Here is a 7,015-nt window from a genome sequence, read left to right on the forward strand (position 1 = left end):
AGAGACTATCTAAATAATAAGTCCTTAACAAGGACCTAAAGGTGATAGGAGAAATAAAAACAAGGAAACTAGAGGAATTTCAAGCCTATGGCAGCTACAGTACCTAAAAGTAGCCCAACCCCTAGCTAAGTTCACAGAAATCCTCAAACTAAAGGCCTATTTATCCCTATTCCTATTATCCAATACATCATGTCCATCATTCAAGAAAAAGTTACAAGTCATGCAAGAAGGCAAGAAAACACATGGTCTGAAGAGACAAAGCAATTATCAGAACCAGGATCAGATATGTCACAAATATTGGAAGTATTACATGGTAAAAAATTTAAAATAACTATGATTAATATATTAAAAGTTTCCATGAAAAATGTAAACAAAAAGCTGAGTAATGTGAACAGAGAAATAGAAACAATAGAAACTCTAAGCATGAATTTTTAAATGCTAGAAATAAAAATTACAGTAATTAAAATTAAGAAGATCTTTGATAATTTTATCAGGAGACTGGACACAAATGAGGAAAGAATCAATAAGCCTGAAGATAGATTCATAAGAAGTCAGTAAACTGAAACGTTAAGAGAAAAACCTCCCAGAACACTCAAGAGCTATGAGTCAACTTAAAACAACATCGTGAAAAAAGCCCAGAAAAAAAAAAATCATCTTAACTATGGAGAAATAAGATTAAGAATAACAGCAAATTTCTCAACAGAAACTATGTGAGCAAGAAGAGAAAGGAGTAAAATATTTAAAATATTGAAAGGAAAAAAAAAACTTAGCAGTTCTGGAGTCTAATCTAGTGACATTATTCTTCAAAACTGCAAGATATTAAAGACCTTCTGAGACAAAAACAACAGGGAGTTTACTGCCACTGAACCCAGGTCAGTAAAATGTAAATTTTCTAAATATATTAGATTGTCACAGTGGAAAAAATAACAACAAATATATTGTCTACAAGAAACTCACTTTATAAAGACTCAGGTTTAAAGTAAAGAGATGGGGCGGGGGGTGGGGGGCGGTGATATATTAATGTGAAAGAGCTGGAGAAGCTATGCTCCTTTCAGACAAAACACACTTCAGAACAGGAAATGTATTAGGGATAAAGAAGGGCATTTCATAATGATAAGAGTTAATTCTCAAAGAAGACATAACAATCCGTAACAGTGTGCACCAAAATTCTCCAAGCCTGGTCCCGAATATGTAAAGCAGGAAAATGAGTGTTAGTTGCTCAGTTGTGTCCAATTCTTTGCAAACCCATGGATTGTAGCCCGCCAGGCTCCTCTGTCCATGGAATTCTCTAGGCAAGAATACTGGAATGCACTGACATGCCCTTCTCCAGGGAAGATCCCAGGGATCGAACCTGGGTCTCCTGCATTGCAGGCAGATTCTTTACCATCTGAACCACTAGGGAAGTGCATGTAAAGCACAAAACACCCATTAACAAACTCTGTAACATGAGGAAATTGATAATCTGGTCCCACTTTCACTTCCACTCTCAATTACTACTACTTTTTCCCAAGCCTACCTCTTGCAGCCATGCCGATCACCAGGAGTTTCATGAATATACCCACATGCTTGTTCAGGCATTCACTTTTCACCTATATAGGTGTCCTTCCGTATCCACAGGGGATTGGTTCTAGGAGCCACACTGTATACCAAAATCCACGTATGCTCAAGTCCTTTGTATAAATTAGCTACAGTGCAATGAATACAGTTGACCATTGTGAAATGAAATATTTTCTGCCGTATCAGTAAATAAGGATGTCACGGTCATCAGAGATGACAGCCCTCCAATACGACCCCTAAGGATACTCAGGAAGGAGAAGAATACCTGCAATTTGGCAGCCATCAGACTGCAGCCACTCCCTATAGTGAGCCTCAAGGGAGCTCAGGATGTGAAAAAACACAGGATACTGGCCCAGGATAGCTGATACACATGTGAAAGGAAGGATTTCAGTGATCCCATACTCTTTATCTTCCCATATACAGAAAAGTGCTAAACTTGAGATATCTTGAGATACCTGGTTTTCTCCAATAATAATCTTTTGATGTTCAGACTACCTGCCCTTTGTTGCAAAACTTGTATATAACCTGGCTTCTCCCCTTATCTCCTAGGAGCAGTTTTCTCAGGGTTACTTGTAATGCTCTTTCCCGGGACTGAAGTACTAAAAATTCTCACTGAATAAAACATAACTCAACTTTGAGTTTGTGACTATTTTTTAAGTTGACACCCTCCATATCTGCCAGCTTGGCATCAGCAGATATTGAGGTACAACTGCATAGTTATTGAAAGAAGATCATGCACAATTGGACCCAAGCAGTACAAACCCATGTTGTTCAAGGGTCAACTGTAATTTCTTCTGAGTAGAGTGATCCTCCCTGTCACCAAACTCAACCTGTTCACCTAACAAAATCTTCACAAACTTGCAAGAAATTGATACATATCAATTGCTGTGTTTTCTCATTGTTTTCACATAAATTGTAGTTTTAATAGAATTTTTCAAGAATTTAAAATTTTCCAAGGAATTTTTCAAAAATTTAATAGAATATTTCATAACACTATATATAATTCCCCTCATATCTTTTCCTCCCTCTGTAGTGGGAGTTCCTGATAAAAAGGGACTGCATAGTATATTTTATCATTTGCACTTGGCAAAACAATTTGAACAGGACAAGGCTTAATAATGAAAGCACACCATATTATTCATCATTCCTACAAAAATCTATGAATATACATTTTTCATATCTTTGCATGGGTAATTCTTCTCTATTTGAATCTTTGTTTCCTCCCTATAGCTGATAAACTCTTACTGATAATTCATGATCATGCTCAACTATAATAGTCTTTTGATTTCTTTTAGATGTTTTATAATCATAGATTCCATGTTCAGATTTTTGATCCATCTCAAATCAGTTTTTAAGCCTGATGTATGAAGGGGTCGATATTTATTTTGTTCCCTACTCTTTATTCCATTGCTTAAATATACCACTTGATGAAAATATTTTTCTTTCCCTGGTGAAGTACTTTGTTGTCTGTCAAAAATCTTGATTGTAATTATGCAGAGCTATTTTTGGAATATCTTTTGTTCCACTAATCTGTTTGTTCATTTTATTATGCCCACACCACAGACTTGGTTTCATTAGCTTTATGGTAAATCTTGAAATCAAGAAATATACATCCTCAAATTTTCCTTTTCTTTTTCAATAATATTTGACTCTTCTATCTAGATTCTTTGCAGTTGCATATACATTATTTTAGTCCTAGTTTGTCAGTAATCACAGGATATTGAATGTCAGTAATCCTGACAGGATATTGAATGTAATTGATTATCTCTGATTAAATTAGAGAAAATTGATATCATTAAAATATTCATTTAGGTCCTCTAAAATTTCTCTCAAAGTTTTGTAGTTTTCAGAGTAGAGGTCTTGCTCAGTTTTCATTATATATATCCCGAGGTGTTTTATCTTTTATGATATTGTAAATGGCATTGATTTTTAAATTTTATTTTCCAATTGTTTGCTGCCACTGTATAGAATATAATTGATTTTTACATTGATCTCTAATCCTAAGACCTTGCTGAATTCACTTATTACACCTAGGATATATTTTGTTGTGTATGAAAAAAAAAAGTTACTTTTTCTTTTTCCTCCCTCCTTCTCTCTCCCTCCCTTTTTCCTTGGACTAAGACCGCCTCTCCAAAAACACACTGGATGCACAAAGTGGATTACTAAATACTAATACAGTGTATTCTTTCCACTTCTTAATTTCTTCTGCTTCTGTTAGGTAAAGTTTTTGTCCTTTATCATGCCCATCCTTCCATGAAATGTTGCCTTAATAGCTCCAATTTTCTTGAGATTTTTAGTCTTTTCTCTTCTCTTGTATTTCTCTATTTCTTTGCATTGTTCACTTAAGGCTTTCTTATCTCTCCATGCTATTCTCTGGAAGTCTGCATCCAGTTGGGTATATGTTTCCCTTCTTCCTTTGCCTTTCACTTCTCTGCTTTCCTCAGCTATTTGTAAAGCTTCCTCAGACAATCACTTTGCTTTGTTGCATTTATTTTTCTTTGGGATGGTTTTGGTCACCACCTTCTGTATGATATTATGAACCTCTGTCCACAGTTCTTCAGGTTCTCTATCAGATTTAATCCCTTGAATCTATTTGTCACCTATACTGTATAATCATAAGGGATTTGATTTAGATCGTACCTGAATTGCCTAGTGGTTTTCCCTACTTTATTCAATTTAAGTCTGAATTTTATAATATGGAGTTGATGATCTGAACCAAATTCAGACCCAGGTCTTGTTTTTGCTAAATGTGCAGACAGCTTCTCTATCTTTGGCTTCAAGGAAAATAATCATCTGATTTTGGTATTGACATGTGGTGATGTCCAAATGTAGAGTCATCTCTTGGGTTGTTGGAAAAGGGTATTGGCTATGACCAGTGTTTTCTCTTGACAAAACTCTGTTATCCTTTGACTTTTTCATTTTGAACTTCAAGGAAAAGCTTGTTTATTATTCTGGGTATCTCTTGACTTCCTACATTTGCATTCCGACCCCCTATAATGAAAAGGACATCTTTTCTTTTTGGTGTTAGTTCTAGAAGGTCTTGTATATCTTCATATCACTGGTCAACCTCAGCTTGTTCAACATCAATGGTTGGGGCATAGATTTGAATTACAGTGATGCTAAATGGTTTGCCTTGGAAACAAACAGATCATTCTATCATTTTTGAGGTTGTACACAAGTATAGCATTTCGGACTCTTTTGTTGACAATGAGGGCTACTCCATTTCTTCTAAGAGATTCTTGCCCACAGTAGTAGATATATTAGTCATTGGAATTATATTTACCCATTCCCATCTATTTTAGTTCATTGATTTCTAGGATATCTATGTTCAATCTTGACATCTCCTGCTTGACCACATCCAGTTTACCTTAATTCATGGACCGAACATTCCAGGTTTTTATGCAATATTATTCTTTACAGCATCAGACTTCACTTTCACCACCAGACACATCCACAACTGAGCATTATTTTCACTTTGGCCCAGTTGCTTCTCTCTTTCTGGAGCTCTAGTAATTGCCCTCCACTCTTCCCCAGTAGCATACTGGACATCTTCTGACCTGGTTCATCTTCCAGTGTCATAACTTCTTGTCTTTTCATACTGTTCATTGGGTTCTCATGGCAAGTATACTGGAGTGGTTTGCCATGACAAGGCTGTGACTCCTTAAGGGGAAAATGGTTGTTAGAAAGATAAAGAACATTACAGCATACTAACACATATATATGGAATTTAGAAAGATGGTAACGATAACCCTATATGCAAAACAGAAAAAGAGACACAGAAATACAGAACAGACTTTTGAACTCTGTGGGAGAAGGTGAGGGTGGGATGTTTCGAGAGGAATCGGGTGGAGAGGGAGGTGGGAGCGGGGATTGGGATGGGGAAGACGTGTAAATCCATGGCTGATTCATATCAATGTATGACAAAACCCACTGAAAAAAAAAAATAAATAAATAAAAAATAGAAATTTTCAAATAAGTAATAAGTTATTTCTATAAATGTAAGTTATTTCTCTTTTCACACTCAAATTCACTGCCTTTATCTCAGTGAAATTGGAAAGGAATGGGATCAGGAAGCTTGTTATACCAAAAAATTTTTGCAGCATTTGAGATTTCTTAGACTCTAGTCATTTCTCCCTGCTCAACAGTTGCCAATATCTTGCCAAACTATTCCCTCAGGGATAGAGTGTCTGGATCATTAGCAGGTATTTCTAAACCTAGACCTAGTGTCTCCCCAGAAGTTGCTGAAGGAAGCTCCTGATTGCTCAAGTAGCTCTCTATGGAGATCAGTTTATCAAAGTTTTCTTGCATCCACTACTACTCTTCGATATTCCTACAGATGAATATGGTTCTTGTGTTTTCTAGATATTTTCTTGGTGTTACCACAGAGATAAAGTTCTTTGTTCCTTTATATTTAGAAGCAGAACTATGGAATAATGTACATCTGGGTTATCCTGCTGGTTTTTCAGCTGTGACCTTTGTAGAGTCTCCAGATCCTCAACATAAAGGAATGAATATTTTTCTAGACAGATCTTACTCAGCAGTACTTTGTAGAAAGTCCTCCTTGTGGAAAGTAGTCTTGCAAGCATATATTTTTAATAGAATCATATTATACAGTCTGAATCTATCCTAATTCATTTAATCATTCTTTTAAGTGAAGTGCAATCACTTTGCTTCTATATATTTACAACTACAAATAATTCTGTGATAAATATTCTTGGGTGTTTATTTTTAGATACTGACGCATTTCTATGACAGAGAATACTAAAATAGTGACTGCTAATTATCTATGAAGTAATTTAAATAGATGTTGCTAGATTTATTTTTCAGCAGTAATAATGTTCAGTTATCAGTTCAATGTTCAGCAATAATCAGTTCAGTTCAATTGTTAAGTTGTGTCTGACTCTTTGTGACCCCATGGACTGCAGCACACCAGACCTCCCTGTCAATCACCAACTCCCAGAGTTTACTCAAACTCATGTCCATTGAATCGGTGATGCCATCCAACCACCTCATCCCCTGTCATCCCCCTTTCCTCCCACCTTCAATCTTTCCCAGCATCAGTGTCTTTTCAAATGAGTCAGCTCTTCACATCAGGTGACCAAAGTACTGGAGTTTCAGCTTCATCAGTCTGTCCAATGAATATTCAGGATTGATTTCTTTTAGGATGGACTGGTTGGATCTCCTTGCAGTCCAAGGGACTCTCAAGTGTCTTCTCCAACACCACATTGCAAAAGCATTTATTCTTCAGTGCTCAGCTTTCTTTATAGTCCAACTCTCACATCCATATGACTACTGGAAAAAACCATAGCTCTGACTAGATGGACCTTTTTTGGCAAAGTAATGTCTCTGCTTTTTAATATGCTGTCTAGCTTGATCATAGCTTTTCTCCCAAGGAGTAAGCATCTTTTTATTTCATGGCTGAAATCACCATCTGCAGTGATTTTGGAACCCCCCAAAA

Source organism: Dama dama, chromosome 13 (assembly GCF_033118175.1).
Source record: "Dama dama isolate Ldn47 chromosome 13, ASM3311817v1, whole genome shotgun sequence".
NCBI classification, from domain to species: domain Eukaryota; kingdom Metazoa; phylum Chordata; class Mammalia; order Artiodactyla; family Cervidae; genus Dama; species Dama dama.